Source organism: Lepeophtheirus salmonis, chromosome 1, assembly GCF_016086655.4.
Source record: "Lepeophtheirus salmonis chromosome 1, UVic_Lsal_1.4, whole genome shotgun sequence".
Classification (NCBI taxonomy): Eukaryota; Metazoa; Arthropoda; class Copepoda; order Siphonostomatoida; family Caligidae; genus Lepeophtheirus; species Lepeophtheirus salmonis.
Genome location: NC_052131.2, coordinates 1,130,311 through 1,148,219, shown reverse-complemented (window position 1 = coordinate 1,148,219; position 17,909 = coordinate 1,130,311). Strand labels below are relative to the sequence as shown.

The 17,909-nt window shown below is 32.3% G+C and overlaps 2 long non-coding RNA genes across 2 annotated transcripts; both read left to right on the top strand.

The window, feature by feature from the left end:
* The first annotated feature begins 2,082 nt into the window (after positions 1 to 2,082).
* LOC139904881 (uncharacterized) lies at positions 2,083 to 3,425 on the top strand. Its single transcript, XR_011779142.1, has 3 exons — positions 2,083 to 2,468; positions 2,519 to 2,643; positions 2,709 to 3,425. It is a non-coding gene; the product is annotated as an uncharacterized lncRNA (long non-coding RNA).
* An 8,825-nt stretch (positions 3,426 to 12,250) lies between these two features.
* LOC139904880 (uncharacterized) lies at positions 12,251 to 13,926 on the top strand. Its single transcript, XR_011779140.1, has 3 exons — positions 12,251 to 12,941; positions 12,993 to 13,131; positions 13,194 to 13,926. It is a non-coding gene; the product is annotated as an uncharacterized lncRNA (long non-coding RNA).
* The last annotated feature ends 3,983 nt before the right edge of the window (positions 13,927 to 17,909 follow it).

Sequence of the window (17,909 nt, the reverse complement as noted above, 5' to 3'; positions counted from 1 at the left end):
ATCGGGCTCACTGAGTACAGAGTTAAAATATTATTTTAGATACTTGAATATCAAAAATCGACTAGCCTGTACTTTTTAATAACAAAAGTTTACACAGGAATAATAGAAAGGAAATTTTACTCGCTTAACATCATTCATAAATCATGATTTAGGATGGCAATGGGAACCCTAATATATATATTTTTAAATAGTTTTTATCGACATATTGAGTCACTCCAACCCTCGCCTCCAGTAACAAAATTGTGATTTGAAACATGATCAAGTCAGTGGCTTCATAAAATTCAAATATTGAGGGATTTATACCAAATTATACGGGTAATGGCATCAAGATAGTAAGTCTTTATCTAAGTTTCTTAAGGTTGAATATAATAAACTGAATTTTGATCGAACATTTATTAAATGATTCTGTAGGTGCATTTTTTAAGACTATTTTTATCAATCCAAGATGGAATTTATATTATGGTTCCTTATCAAAGACCGAATTTCAAAATAGTAGTTTAATATCATCAGAAGAATATGTTACTTTTTTCCAGAAAACAAAAATGATATTGGGCTTAATATGAAATTTCAGGCTTTATAGTAAGAATCTTTATTCGTTAAGTTGTCCAGGTCAATAGACTGGATCATTCAGGTAAATCCGGACTACCTTTAACTGCATCTTGATCAATAAGAGAAGCAAGTAGAAGTTCTAATAATACGAAAGAAAAAATTCAATAAATATGTTTGCCATTTTCGCCAATCATTCGCTCGATGCAAATCCTAAAGGATTTGCAGGCCTTGACCATGTCGCGAGGGATACTTTGTTCCGGTACTTAATAAAAGAGGATTTCAAGGAGTCGATGCTGCTTGTGAATTACCAGAGATCTTCCTCTCTAACTCCCTCTGAAAGAAGTAATCTATGGGATTCATATAGAAGAGTTAAAGGGCCAGGCGTGGGGGTGTCAAAATGACACCTTTTCCTCTTCAAATAAGTTTTGGGTCTTGTGAGAGGGGCCTGAGTCTTATTAAAACTGGAACTCGACACCATTAGCCTCAGCTTTCATCCAAGGTATCACATGGTCAGAAAGGAGTTCACAGTATCTGTCAGCACCCACCCTCTCCTTTGGTTAAAAGAAGAATGGGGGACATGACACTGCCGCTGATCCCAATCACCCCAAGGATCATGATGATGGCGAGAAACTTAGTTTTAAAGACGTGGGAGATATTAGTTCTCACTGTGCTCAACCATCTGTCGTTCAGGATCTTTTGGGATCTGTCAACAGTCCATTGTTTCTCATCCGAATAAAAGATGATTTGGTTACTATTGGACTTCAAATCGTTTAGCAATTTTCTTCCGTGGGCAAGCTCCAAGTGTCCTTCATTTTGTCTGTAAGGATATTTCTTTTGTAAAAGCAGTATGACTTCATCCTCAGGTCAGTGTTTATGGCCCTGGAGACTGTTGCTCGGCTTACTTGGCGCTTCTTGGCAAGAGCGTTAATCAGAGTCCAGGTAGATGACTTCAAGGAACGTTTCAGGCCTACGAAGAATATGGGAGTGCGTTTTTTATCACTCCAGGACTTGAGGGATTTTCTTTTATATGGTCCTCCTCCTTCCAATGGTTGTAGACGTCGTAGACTGTGCTCTTTGGATATCTGAGCATCTTGTTGATATACGCTAGACTATGACAAGCAAATTCGATTATGGTGTTCCTCCGGGTCTCCTATATCGTAAATACTTATTTTGAATTAAAATTTGCGCAACTAACTTAAAGCTAAGGCTCAGCCTCTCACTTTAAAATTAAAATATCCCAGTTAAATGTTTTCTTTATTGTTCAAGATGGAATTAAAGATGGATCAGATTTACTTGTATTTCTTAAATCATGACTTTTTGAATTTAAAATATTATAGTCATTTTATTCATTGTGATTGCCAATTTAAGATCAATGTTTACAATGAATTCAACAAAAATTGTTGTAATTAAATAATCCATTTTAAGAGGAAGAAATTGCAACTTTTACAATTTGTATATACAAATTGTAAGCTGTTACATCGCAACTTGTACACAACATATATATGATTCAAAATACTGACTTAGATGCATATAGTTATTATCTCGTATTTGATGAGATATATTAATTAATTAAGAATTCTCGTCATTTAGTAATAAAATCACAGTAACTTATCCCAAAACTTGTTTTGTGCAATCACAGGGCCCCCAAGCAGGTATAAACCACCACCGCTAATTCAGAAAACATTTAGAACCCCTCTAAATACTTCAAAATAAACCCCGGTCCCGTAGATTGATAAAGGCTTCAACAAAGACACCAAGCACGTTAAAAATCACCGCCAACACTAAAAAATAATATAATTTCTCACTTTTCCAATATATAACTCAAATTCAATATTTTTTAGCTGTTTCAACCGTCTCTTGCTACGCAGACTGATGCAACTAACGAATCAGTTTAGTTTTCCTCTGTGTTATAGCCAATAGTAAGTAAATAGTGTTAATAAGCTACGTGATTACTATATGAAACTTTTAGACTTGCCTAACCCTTGATACAACAAAATCAAGGTTCATTGCTCCACATAAACAATGACAAGGGGTTCCCAGCTCAACTTCAAATATCAGCAAATCTTATTCCTTACAATGCTCCATGCAAAGACTGTGAGATAACTTTTAATTATACCACTCATGCCTTTGTTGATTGTCTTCATGTTCGGATTTTAAAGGGGACCATATCATTAAATGTCAATGGACAAGAAAAAATCGAATCATATTTAACAAAAGCGATGATATTGTTTGGAGTATCAAATAGTGGGACATCCTTTGATAATATTAAGGCATTGGATTTTGCTTTGCGAACAAGTTATGGACCTATCAACCACTGGAAGCTGAATAATTACGAACAATTTTTATATCTACTACAGCGCCATACTCAGCCTTCTCTTTAAGGATTCCAAATGTGTCGTGTTATGGATGGAAAAACGGAGTGGATTTTGTACGATACTACCAAAAATATGAAGAAGATATTTGGACACTTTGAAAAATGTTTATTTATGTTATCTATGACTAACTCAATTCCTCTACCTACATATTTTATATTATAATATAAGTAATTATGATTTTTAAATAGATTCAAACAATGGCAAACATATGTTGGTATGTCGTGTTAAAATTTGGTGAGTTTGAAGTAAAGCAGCTCCGAGTAATTGACCCCCAAAAGAAGTTTTTCCGACTTTCCCCATCTCTGCCTACATTATACCCAGTGAAAATTGAAAGATCAATATTTTGTACCGGATGGAAACTTGAAACTTACACACATGGAAAGAAAAAAGAAAACAGCTTGCCATTCTTTCATTGTACATTTAACAAAAAATCTTTATTAATCTTTTTCTAATACATAGCCAATCTCAAGTTGATTTATTCTATTTGCCCATCATTGGCCTCACAGAGGGCGACAAGCCTCTTGCAAAAATAATTACAAGTATTCCAAATGAAGTTCGAGTCCATGGCAGCCCACTGCTCGTCGACGGAGCCCTTCATGGCTTAAATGTTCAGGTGAAGGATGCTAAAGGTCCCCCTCTCGATGTGTGGCCAGAAAGAAATGTCGAGGTGATTGACATTCGGTCTGTAGGGTGGCCACATTTTCTTGTCCCAGAAAGCAATGTCGAGGTGATTGACATTCGGTCTGTAGGGTGGCCACATTTTCTTGTTGTTAGCTAAGAAGGTCTGACTAATTTTCGCAGTGAGAGCGGACACCATCTTGCTGAAAGACTACGTTGTCATCGGGGAAATTTGCCTAACCCATGAGAGCAGATTTGCCTTGAAAACGTCGATGTACACGTCTGTTGTGAACCTGTAACCCTCTGGGAATCAGATTAGGATCGTCCTTGAGGATATCCGCATTAATGATGGGCTTTTTTACGGAGCCTTCCTTCCTCTCTATGGTCAAGCCTCTTTTTAATATTGTAGATGGTTTAACGATCCATTTCCGTCAGCTTGACCACTTTTGTTGGAGTGTGACCCACACCAAGATGAATTGATGCCCTAAGCATTGAATCTCACTGCGATGACATTTCTAGTTCGATTTAAAAAATCAAAAAGCAGAATGTGATTAAGATACATGGCTACCTACACAATTACAGACAGTTCTAATTTCCTCACATAGACCCGCCCGAATTAATTTAATACTGATGTTCCTCCATTTGCAAGGTATCGACAAGCTAACTGGGAAACATTGAAAATTTTATTCAAATTATCATTCACCATACCACTGGGTGTTTGTCGTCAACTGGGATGTATTTTATCAATTAGTAGGATATTTCATTAACTCTTTTTTACAAACAAATACATAAATTATTTCTTCTGTAATAGGATGCTTATGGATTAATATCTTACCTCACTATCTAAATCTATTAATTAAAAAAATAATAATAGTAACCAAAATTTTATTATTTTAAAATATTTAATATGTATACGTACCGTCGTACCGCACCAAAGGGGAAAACGTACCGAACAGAACCACGATACAACCCCGTACCGTACCAGTCCTAATATAATATCTAATTAAGTCTCGAGTCCAAGTCAAGTCTTTAATCGTGATCCTGTTGAGTTGCAAGTTTGATTTCAAGTACCATTTCTTAAAGATTACAAATCTAATTACTGTAAAAAGATACAATCAATATGGATTTAGTACTATTTAATCCAGTATACGCAACATATTTTTATAAGCAATTAAAAGGATTTTTAATATTGTTAAAAATTGGAGCAAAGTAAAAGGTTTTCTTTATTAATCCAAAGACCGTGTAATTTTTCATATTTTGTAGGACTGAAAAAATGTGTATTTTGGACAAGTTAAAAGGAACAGAAAATCACAATGGTAACCCTGACAATTTGGAGGAGAGCAGCTTTGATGTCTGTCATGGTGTTCAATTAGATCAAATACAATCAGCAGTGACAAGTGAGTAGGGAAAGAAGGGAATAAACGAGGAAATTGGCAAGAATTACTCCGTTGTCGATCCTCAATTACACTCTGAATCCAACAAGGACTTACAATTATAACTCCGCAACAAATCTTCAATGAATCTTTTATGTGCATTTTACTTTTTTATTTATAAAATCCTAGTGACGATCCTGATTGAGATGAGGATCATTTTTTATGTTTAATTAGAGATCATTCAATATGTACAGACACAACTAATCACACATAGAAAGAAATAATATGTAACTAAGTAAATGAATTTTGTGAGTGAGGATTATTGTAAAGATCAAGATCATGCTTCAAAGATTTGAGAACGGATATTTTGGAATTAAATAGTTATATGTTGTGGCCGTATTCATTGCATAAAATTTTCAAATTTGATTTTCAGTTCTCAATAATGTGACTATGAATGTTTTGTCGTATAATTATTTTTTATATAATTAGGGGGTTCTTAGACATATGCCTCATCGACAACCCCCTCGACCATTATATCCTTTAAGCAGGGTTGTGTGTGTGTTTGAAGTTATATCCTACCCTACAAATGAGCATTTTATATAAATTACCTAAGCAAGCTAACCCTGTAGGAATAGAAAATTTTCCCTTTTCTTTTTTATTAACTAAAAGCTTGACTGAGAGCCACAAAAGAATTGTAAATTCTTCCCTAAAAGCTTTAAAGAGGAGGGGTAACTATAAATAGATTATGAATCTATCAGCTTTTTAAGCTTACCTCTTTAAAAATATATAACTTCACTAAGCTAATCCCAACTCTGCCGACACATAAGCAAAAAACCACGTTTCAGTATACCACTTCTGCTTGAGGAACAATTACCCCCTAACAATAAAAAGTAACCCCCCTAAAGAAAGTATTATTAACATCATTTTGTATTTCCTGTATTTATTAAATACTTTATCTTCTTTTGTCTAAAGTACTTATTGTATTATGTGTTTAAAAAAGAATTCTCTAGCTTTTTTTCTAGCAAAATATAACGTTTTCATTTTTATTTTTTCAACTTTTTAACATTTATATTAAATGTACTTCGAATTTTACAATCAAAATATGGATCAAAAAAGTAACTTAACTGTTAATAAATAATTGTTTTACAACATAATTTGAAGGTATACATCAACCACTGTTTTTTATGCAAGATATTTATTAATATGACAACAATTTTTGGAATTTTGAAATCTTGAAAAAGGTAAATATAATCTTGCAGAAGTCCCTGAATGGAAATATGGAATAGATATACCTATGCATTGAATTTGAACCATTTAGTCACTCCTCACATTACAAAAAATCACGAATACCTATGAAGTTTATAATTAGATTATTTATTGGTCATCGCTCAAAAAAGAAAAAAACCAAAAAAACAATTATAATAGACGTTATTAATTCACACTAGCTCTTCATTGTGAATAAATTCTATGATGGGGTCAGTTAACACGTGTAATTTACGAGATAATTAATATCCATCACCTTAATAATGGTACCTCAAATAACACGTGTTCTTCCCGTTGATTAGTATATTTTTCACGGTTCTTTTATTGGTCAGATGGTATTGATTAAGTACTGAGTGGCACATTGAAATCTGTCCACTTACTAATTCAATAATTAATGAAAGTTGAGGGATAAAAATTAATTCATATTTCGATATTTTAATGCATAAAAAATGGGTTACAAAAAAAACATGAGCTCTCTAGACAAGTCGAAAAAATGACACTTGAACGTGATCGACGAATTTCTATTCGTGCGCTCCAAGTTGTAAGCATCTCCAGGATCACCATTTACGCTGTCAGCAAGCAAGGCGAAACGTTGGAGAGGAAAAAGGGGTATGTCAAAAAGGTCAAACTGGATCCGAAGGAGGAAAAGAAAACAACCTAGGCCAATACCATCAAGTCCATGAGGCCCCATCCAAGAGATCTCGGGATTTCACAATAGTTTGTCCAGAGAGGTATCAAAAAAGTGAATGGAAAGAGTCTTGTGAGGGTGAAAAGACCACTTTTGACACCAACAATGAAAGAAACCCATCTTCTCCGTTCCAAGACCCTTATGAGTTATTTTGAACTATTTTTTGACATCCCCCCTCTCTATAGTCCTGATGATGACAACCCCCTCGGCTACACCATTTGGGTACATGTCGAGTGGAAGGCCTGCAGTGTCAAAAACCAAACGCCTTAAGCCACTGTCAGGTCAGCACTGGGGAGCCATGACTACATCTGCAGCAGTTGCCAGGCCTTCTGTCATCCCCTGGAAGCCATCATTGCTGCTAAGGGCGATTACATTATTGATTAAGAGAGCTCAGGCACACATCTATTTATAGTATTAATTTTGTTGAAATTCTATTGTTAATTAATAAATGTATATTTTGTTGAATTTTAAAATTTTAAAGTGTTCAGATTTTAATGGATCACTCGGAACAAGTAAACACGGCAGTACTGTATTTACTCCATCTCACCTTGAAATTGTCTTTGAAGTTCGTTTACATAAATGATGATGTATATTTCCTTCTCGAGTGACTGTGAATCAAACTTACGTAAATTAAGATCAAAAGAATAATTTATCTGGAGTGTATTGTTCATCTTGAATTTTGATCATTATAGTTTCATTTGATTACCACCATAGACTAATCGAGGATGCTGTTTTCGCATTGATGTAATAATAGACAGCTGGTCAGTGTCTGAAAGAGTGGAATTTAATCATATTTTATCACAAAAGTTGAGAGTTTCATTTGATTTGTTAAGTTTTATGGATAATGTTATAAATAAATTCCGTTGTTTTAAAATTTTTGTCTATGTGTCATATTTATTAACATCAGCAACATTTGATTTGAAAGTGCATTTATTTACAACGCCGTTCATATAACTTGAACATTTTGAACAGTTATATATGATTGACAGATTATGTCATAAAAGCACACTTGTAAGCGTTCCTTTCAATGTTCAATTCATGAAGTAGACAAAATAGATTGGGGACTACAGGCAATATGTAAAGCTGAATTGGTAGGTTGAGTTAAACTCTCTTGTAAAAGTTTAGTTAAATAAAGTGATAGAGCTGATAATAAACTATTCAAACAAATTAGCTTCAATTCATTTAGTATAAATAGTGTGTTTGGAATGATGAAATCTTTATTATCAATTAACTTTAGAACTAGAAGCATGATTCTTATGTTACGATTTATGCACATTTTGTCTTTGCCAAACTCTAACAAATAAAGATTTTAACAACACTTCAAAGCAACGTTCTCGTTGAGCGTTCAACTACTCTGCTGAAATAACAACATCAAGATAAAGTCTTGCTTTCAAAGATGAGAAGTCAGTGAATATATTAAAGACTCAAAAATTGATTTTTAAAATTTTAATAACTCCATTTAAATCACTAAAAATTATTTATCTACGACTCAACACTTCAAATTATTCTATCCCTACTCCATTCCTGTTAAATTAAATGAAATCAGGTATCTGTGGAGTAATTCGGTGAGACATACATTTATATTAGTTATGCTGCTTATGCATCACTGCGTTACCTCACTAACTCAAAAATATAGCGTGTTTGTCAGCTGTCATGATTTTTCCTTCTTTTATTCTAATTGGTGCTCTGAACGTTGATTGGTTGAATTATAATTACATCCGTATAAGCTAAAAAACAATTACTGAATAATATTTCATAATATTTGGGAAGAATTGCCTAACTATCAACTGATTTTGGACTTTTTTTTTTTTGGTTTCTTTTATGATGAAGGGTTGCGTGATACAATAAAGGTAACGACGTGGAAGTGGTTAGTATTTTTGAACCCGTCTCATCGGCTAGAACAAAAATTAAAATACAAACCGATATATTTTTTAGATTTTGACAATTTATTTGGGATAGAAAATAGGATTTTGGCAATACATCAGCCCACATCCGGTGTTTTTGCCGATTGTACACAAAACATGTTGAAAATGGCTTGAAATGTAAAAAAAAAAAGGAGTCTGGATTATAGGTGTTGGATTCTTGGCAATCTTTGAGAAAAATTCAAAAGAATTTCTGAAGGTATCCGTGAGAGACACTATTTTTTTAGTGTTAAGCACTGTTCGTACAGGTGATTTTGAGGATAAATGCAGTGAGAATTATTGGAACGGATTGGATTATTAGCTTCTCTCCTACTTTCTCTAACAACCTCTTGACGAAATTTCATATATTATATTATTCTTTGGTAGGTTTTCCCGGCGTTTCCCGGGACATTAAGAAATTATAGTTAATTCTGAACTCTTCTCCTTTTTTAAAGAAGATTATAAGGTTTACTGAAGAATAAATATTCAAGTTGAACTATCGTTCGCTCCGATTTGGGAATTATTGTCAAAAATCCTTTGTCTTATTCTCTTTTCTTTTTTTCTTCTCTATTCCTTATAATGTCCTTTTAAAAAACTAAAACTAATTTTCTTGTCACCTCTCGATGCTTTTGCTTATTTTCTCCTAGTCAATGTACTCTGAACGTTGATTGGTTGAATGATAATAAGTTTCTTGTAAGCTGTGAGCAATTCTCAACAATCATTGAACAACAGTTCCATAGTAGGGTAGAATTGGATAACTACCAGCTGATTTTGGGCCATTTTCTCTGATTCTTCTCGGTTATAAGGTTGTGTAATACCATAAAAGTAACGATGAGGCAAAGGATAGCATTTTTGACAACCCGTCCCACTCACTATAACAAAAGTTAAAATACGACTCACCCCGCTGTCAAAAATATTTTTTTTTAGATTTTAACAAAAATTTTGGTTTAAAATTATATGATTTTGGCTTGAGTTCAGAAAAATCTGGTGTTTTTCCCAATTGCATATGATACACGTTGAAAAAGGCTTGAAATTTAAATAAGTGATGTCTGGATTATAGGTGTTGGATTCGTGGCAACCGTTAATTTTAGAGATAATTTCAAAAGAAAGTATTCTGTAAGAATACTTTTTTTGATCATAGAAACACTGATCGTGCAAGTAATTCCAACTTTAAGAGTAAATGCCGAGAAAACTAGTGGAACAAAACTCTAAAATTCCATTTTAAGCCTTTTACTTAAAAAAAATTGCTGAACGCCGATAAATTTCGCGTTCCGCTGACAAACTTGTATATAAGTATATATTTATATAGCTTATTTGAAGAATGGGATTTCAAATCATAGTATCAGACAACTTTTTATAGAATGAATAAGAAACATCTGTATCCATTATAATTCATATATATTTTACTTGTTTCGTTCTCCTTAAATCAAGAATACCGATTTTATAAGACACCTCAAATTAGCTATTTCTACATGAGTTATTTTTTTAATTATTTTCATTTCCTTTAACAAATTGTACGTGAAAATATTTTTTTTCTTCATATTTTGCTCGTGAATTCTTTATTAAAAATTTAATTCAAATATTCTTAACTTTTCAAAAGCGTATCAATATTATGAGCAGAGTTGGGAGTAACGTCGTACTTTTTTAGCATTGGAGTAATTTATGTAATTGTTTTCCCTTCTGTTGAAACCCTGTTATGCAAAAAAAAAAAAAAAAAAAAAAAAAAAAAAAAAAAAGTAGACTGTTCACTCGTTACTTAAAAAAACCTAAAATGTAATAATTCCATCAGTCACATCTTTGACTAGTTCTATGTTAAAAAAAATAAAAATGAATGCAGTATATAAAGTATAAAAAAATAATATACTCTATTGATATTGGTTGTCTGACAAATCCATGAGTCAGGACTGGATCCATTCACACTTTACCCATTTATTAAAAAAATTCCGTTCTGGTGCTCATTCTTTAATTTATTTTTAAGAGAAACTACATCATTAATTGTATTCCGTATTAAATAGTGAACAAAAATCTTATTTCCTTGCTAAATATCACTTTTAAGGTACGTATATCATTTTTGCTTCTTCTTAAAGATTTATTTATATTAAATAATTGAATTCATTGAGTTTCCGTTGTTAGGTATAGATAGAGTTGACATGTTTGTAAAGAAAAACTCTGTATAGAAATAAGAAAAGAAGGGTGATTGTTTCTTGAGAGCATTTTTTTTCTTGCTCATTATTTAATAGGTCGTCGTGGTATTCACTCTGACGTAAGCATTCTCGCCTATCCTTTGCTTTAACAATATATAATAAAATAAATATATATTTGAATTTAAATATAATTATAATATAATATAATTATAATAATGTCGTTATCTTTATTGTATCACGCAACTTTTCCTCCAGAAAGAAACAGAAAAAAGCCCTGAAATCATCTGGTAAGTAGGCATTTAAGTCAATCACACAAGTTGATATATATTTCTTAAGTACTTACAGACTATTATTGTCCTATTATTCCTCTACAATTTTAGAAATGAAGGTCATATATAAATATATGTCTTAATATTGAATTATTACATAATATTTAATTCGATACTGTATTATAATATTTTATTGAAAGCCTTCCTATATATTTGTATTTCTAAATGATAGTCAATATCTCTTCATCGAAATAATAAATATGCAACAAGGGAAAATAAGAAATTGTATTCCTGTCCTTTTGGAAACGGAGCATTGTTTCCTTACAAAAATGCCAGCCCTAGTTAATTTATAATACTCTCGGTGACCTCTAACGGATAAAAAAATACTATTGTAACCAATTAAATTAAAAAATGGATAATGTGCTCATCATTTCTCAATTTATGTTTCTGGAGAACAATAAAAAAGGAAGACTGTTCATGGAACTTTTATGTCGAATCGTTCAATTTTTGCCCGTTCAGGCCCTCAAGAATGAACGGAAAACACAAATGGTACTCATTTTTCACTCAATATACCAGCTTAGTATGTACATATATATAGGGGTGTCCGCAGAAGGGGGCTGAAAGACTGTTGTCCCACCCAAATGAAAGAATTTTTGTTGTGTTCTAGAATTATTTTTCGTCTGGAAGAAAAATATTATTAAGAAAATATGGGTTAAAATATTTTTGTTTTTTTAAGAAAAAAGGAAAAATATATAATCCTTCGGTCGGTCCTGATATATGGAAATATTTTGATGAACTAAGTATTCATTTCTTGGATTAGTTGAATACCCTCCAACGTTCACGCTTCAGGATAAACCCTGATGTTAAGGTAAAAATGCAATAGGAGCATGATTTATGAATAATGTTGTTTGATATTAAATCATGAATTTTTATTTATTCATTTAAATTCATATTTCTCTCTGAGGCTATTATAATTATTGAGTAGAAAAATTAAATTAAATCTATGAGGGAAGTCATTACTTTTACGATTATATTCTTAAATAATGGCCTACCTTTTTTGGTCAAGTGACTTATAATTAAGGGTGATAATTTTGGTAAGAATACAAAAGCGTGCGAGGAGAAAAGAAGAATTACTTATGGCATCATTGATTAAATAATATACATCCTCTTCTATCAATCATGAACGTTATCATTCCCGCCTTTATTATTCAATATTAATATAATATGAGATGGTGATAGTCGATAGAGAACTGAATAAAATCCCCAAAATGACGTCGCCTTCTGTCTGGATTTATGAAAATGGAGGCCCAGGAATTTGGAAAATACTTACCGGATGAGAAACAGATGGTTTGTCGGATTTGTCGATATAAATGTGCCTTTAGTCCCCTGTCTAGAATTACACGCCACTCATTATCCTCATCTCATAACATGAGTATGGATATTCATCTATAAAATCAATTTGACGATGAATACATCAAGTCAGACTTTAACTTTGATCTAACAACGATGCTTATTGCATGTAATATAACCTTATCCATTGCTAATCATCTACGTTCAAAAAATTTATGGAGAAATACAAGGGTAAACATATTGGTTCCCGAGGAACCATCATTAAATTAATGGAGGATGTTGGTACTGATGACATATATAGAAATACATATAAAAATGTTTTGAGTCATCCACACCAAATGATGATCAAGTTATCAGTAAAAAGTATTTACGAATATCGAAATGGAACTCTGAATTTTGTACTATCTCACAGTAAGTATTCAATTTTTTTAAATCTAACCATAAAATATGATTCTATTTTAGCTAAACATATCAAGAATTATGATACACAACTCAGTAAAGGGCAAAAACAACTGCTTAAATGGTCACAACACGGGGGTAGTAGCTTTGGATGGTTTGCAACTAGTTTGTCTGAGACTACTTACTTCGCTTTAAGACTTGGGTATGATAATTAGGTTTTCCAATATTACATAGTCAATAAATATTACTTTTTTATCACTAAAGGCTTAGCTATGGTTGATGGGCTCCAAGAAATGGTGTTCAGAAAACTCATAAAAGGCAAAAACAACTGTTTAAATGGTCACAACAACGAGGGTAGTTACATTGGGTGTTGCATTATAATTAACAATTGTGTATATCCATCATGATAATAGTATGTTGTTATATAAGCATACCTAAATAACGGGGGGAAATCTTTTTGATGCTCTTAATAGGGAGTAATATCGCCGGACATTACTACATAATTAGCTTTTGCTCTAAATCTTTACGATGAATTTATTTATAAAAATTTTTTATTAGTATATTTATTGTCTAATTTTATGATTTTTACATTTACTTTATTATTAATAATTAGTTAGATCTCATCGGTAGAGATATATCTATCCTGTGCACAATTGTATATAGCAACTTCCACACGAAGAAGAGGGGTGATTATCTTTTTGATTAAACTCCACGTCTCGCTTGTGTATTGCAACCTAAAGTTATGACATATTTAACTGAATTCCGATGTCAGAACAAGAAAATATTATTTGGATCAATCTATTATTTCAATATTATGTACTTATAATTTATTATTATTAATAGTTATATGATTTTAATTGTTTAATTTTGTATATTTAACTTAAATGTTTAATGGTTTATTTTTTAGTATGTAGATTATATTTAATTAAAGCCTTCTTTTTTAAACTTTGAGCTTCAAATATATTTCAAATACTCTACTTTGTCGTTTCATTAGCTATTATTCTGAGAATAAGGTTCATAATGAATTCCGATTTCATGGAGTGTGACGTTTTCAAATCTACTGTAATAAAGCAGGCAGATGATAATCACATCAGTATTTTAAACAATGATACCATATGTCTTTTTTCCCCCCTCCTCCTCGCACGCGTTTTTCTCTACAATATTATCAACTATACTTATAATTAAGGTTGATAATTTTGGTAAGGATACAAAAGCGTGCGAGGTGAAGGGAAGAAATACTTATGGTATCATTGTCCAGTGACTAAAATAATAAACATCTTCCTCTATTAAGAGCTTTATCAATTACCGCTTTTATTATTTAATATTAATATAATATTAGATGGGGATAGTCGATAGAGAACTGAATAAAATGCCTAAAATAACGTCTTCTTCTGTCTGGATTTCTGGATATGCAGGCCCAGGAATTTGGAAATACTTACCGGACGAGAAACAGATGGCTTGTCGGATTTGTCGATATAAATGTGCATTTAGTCCCCCATCTAGAATTAAACGGCACTCATTATCCTCATCTTATATCAAGAGCATGGGTATTCATCTAAAAAATCAAGTTAATTATTCAGACTTTAAATCTGATCTCACAAAGATGCTTATTGGATGTAATATACCCATATCCATTGCTAATCGTCCTACGTTCAAAATTTTATTGAGAAATAGGTACACGTGTAAACCCTTCCCGAGGAACCATCATTAAATTAATGGAGGATGTTGGTAATGATTTCATGGAGTGTGAGGGTTTCAAATCTACTGTAACGGATAATAAACGTCTAAGTCAATTATACGTAGTATATCTTCATTAAACATTTTGCGAATAAAAATAATTAAAACTATTAGTCCTGCTAACTTCAGATTCATAATTTTGGTCTAAATTCTAGTTTGTTTACGTTATTTGTTATATACTTTAGCAAATAATAATCTTGAAGTGATAGAACCGTTTTGAAGGACCACTATCTGGATAGATAAAAGTTATAAATAGGATTGCCTAAATGGCTTATTAATGCTATATATATATATATATTTATTTTTTTGGGGTTTTTGATAATTAATTTGTATACTTCAAAAGTGAACGATACTATAACAGCTATTGCACTTATTAATAATAAAAATTCAACTCCTTGTACCGGCTCTCTAATTATTAGGAACCCAGCAGTAATTTAAAATAATTAAGGACGTAATCCATGACAAATGAATGTTATTCATTCAAAACTGACTAATATTTATAATTTGCTTCTTAAGCATAATTATTTTCTCAAATATGGAAATTATTTAATAATTCCAGAGCCAAAAACGATTTTCCTTCAATAAATAAACAAATATTTCTTGGCTTACCTAATAGAATTTTTCGTGCAAGTTCTCTCTAGTCATGGAAGTCAACTCAAGCATAAGTCAAGTATCAAGTCACATATGTTGAAGCCCAAGACGAGTCTCAAGTCTTTCAACATTTTGACAAGTTGAGCCACAAGTAATTTATTTCAAGTCCTTTGTTCGAGTTCACACGAATTGTTCTTCATTCAAAATCATCTGAGGTAAAATGTATTGGAATGTTAAGAATATTAACTGCGTATACCAAGGAAACTTTGATCTTAAAATCTAAGAATTTCTCTTGTTATTCTAATTGAAAAGGGGCATTTGGTATTTTCAGTTAAAAGACTCACAAATCAAACGTTTCGTAATCTGATTTATTGCAGTACTTATATATTTGTAATTTGAAGTTGTCATAATGAGTAGAGGAAAATGTTCTAGAGGAGAAAATCTTTACAAAATGACTTTAAGTGAACGATTTAGATAATTTTAAGCGTACTTAAATTGTATTATCAAGTGAATTTATTATAAAGGTGCCTACCATAGGCAAAATTTAAATTAAATTTATACTATAGGGGCCACATTATTTTTATTTAGACTAAGTAATAATATATCTATATGTTATGTTCTGGGAACAGGCCACCTACCCCCAACCAACTATCCCTCGTCCTTCATCACCCTGGTCCCTTTACCCCCTCCCCCTATTCTTTTCTATTTTTATTATTGAGAAGTACAGTTAGTAAATGATAGAGGGCCAAAGTAATAAATGAATGTTATGGTTGTTTGGAGCGGTTGTCGAGTAATGAAACTTTCAAGTTCGAATCAGAAAGGAATTATGAGTTCTATAAGCCATCAAAATTTTAATACTAAAATAAATAAAATTTCAAGTAAAATACAGACTTAGCCTGATTGTTTAACCATTGGCATGATATATAAGATACAATAAAAATTATAATAATGTCTAATCTAATTTCCTTAATCCTATGAAAAAAAGTTGGTAAAACATTGAGTCTTAGTAGGTTATGTATACGATGAATTTAGGGATTGATTATATTGAACGAGAATACACATGATATTAAAATAAATGTCTGATAAGAAATATTCGGATAACTCCTTAAATATGGTGCAATTGAGTCATGCATATCCAAAATAAATAGGTTAATTACATATATCTAATTTTTAATATATGTGTGTCAACATCACAAAAATCAAATAGTCATCCAAAATCTGCTCAAGTAATATCAACGGCATATTTGTAATGGAAAGATTCAAAATACTAACATAGATGTATATAATTATTATCTCGTATTTGATGAGATATATTAATTAATAATAATACGTATCACTAATATTTACGTCATTAAGTTAAATCAAGGTCTCCTTGGTTAAATTAATAATTACGTTTGTATGGTTGATAAAGGCTTGAATGTTTGGTCGTATAGTTGCTATTTATTGTAATAAGGGGTGAAATGCTGGGGGTAGATGGCCTGGGGGTGAAAGGCTTGTGGATAAAAGGCTTATGGGTAAAAGGAGGTGATTGATCGGGGATTAAAGGACGGGGGGTAGTTGGTCAGGGGGTAAGAGCCCTACAACCAATTAATCTATAGGATCGCCAACTCTACCAGTGGTGTCGATCTACTGGGACGCTCCAATGAACAACACATAATATTTCATAATGTCCCTTACATATAAAACAAGGAAAAAGGGGTCTTTCATGGATAGAATAAAAGATATTCAATTTCAGGGGCACAAGCTAAAACCTTAGCTATGGCGTTGAATTACTTCAGATTGGTCTGTCCATAGTGAATGTGTTTTTTTTTTGTTTTTTTTGCATTACTATTTCTATAGAGAGTCAAAAAAGTGGTTGGCCTAAAAAGTATCTTTGTTCTATTTGAATGTAGAAGTGGACCTCCATTAAGCTGGATGACGAACTGTTCTTATGCCCCAGGACATGTCCTCTTTTTACATCCTGCCCATAGTGTCCGGAAGACTTTTTAATTAATTTCTTGGGGTTTTTTATGGATTAAGTCGATTTTCAGAGAACACTTTCTTGCAAAAGAGAATGGTTATCCCTAATTTAATATATTAGGTCGGTGAAAAAGTAATTGCTTATTTCCCGCCCTATTTTTTTTAAACTAAGCATATCTTGTTCATATTAGGTCATATCGGATCACACGATAAGGTGTTATAAAGCTGTGTGTATACTTTTTGTGCTACGCCGTTTCAGTCCTGAATTATTGTGCGTCGAGTATGGAAATCTCACTGCATGAAATTCACCATATTTTACATTTTCACAACCTGAAAGGGAAAAACACGTAGAAAGTGACCATGAATATTTGTGATGTATACGGAACTGATACTCTTTTCGTTAGTGCTGCACAACAGTGTTTCGATCTATTTCGTTCTGTTATAGTGGAAGTAAATGATGCGCCACGTACTAACAAGCCTGTTGTAAAAATGTCGATAAAATCATGGGAAATATCGAGTTAGCAGTCGTAGCATCGCTCAGGAGATGAACGTCGATCATAGATAGTTTGCAGCCATTTGCAAAGGTTGGATACAAGAAGAAACTCAATGTTTGGAAGCCACATGAGCTGAAACAAAAAATATCATGGATCGAATTTCCATCTGCAAATCCCTACTTAATGGCAATAAAATCGA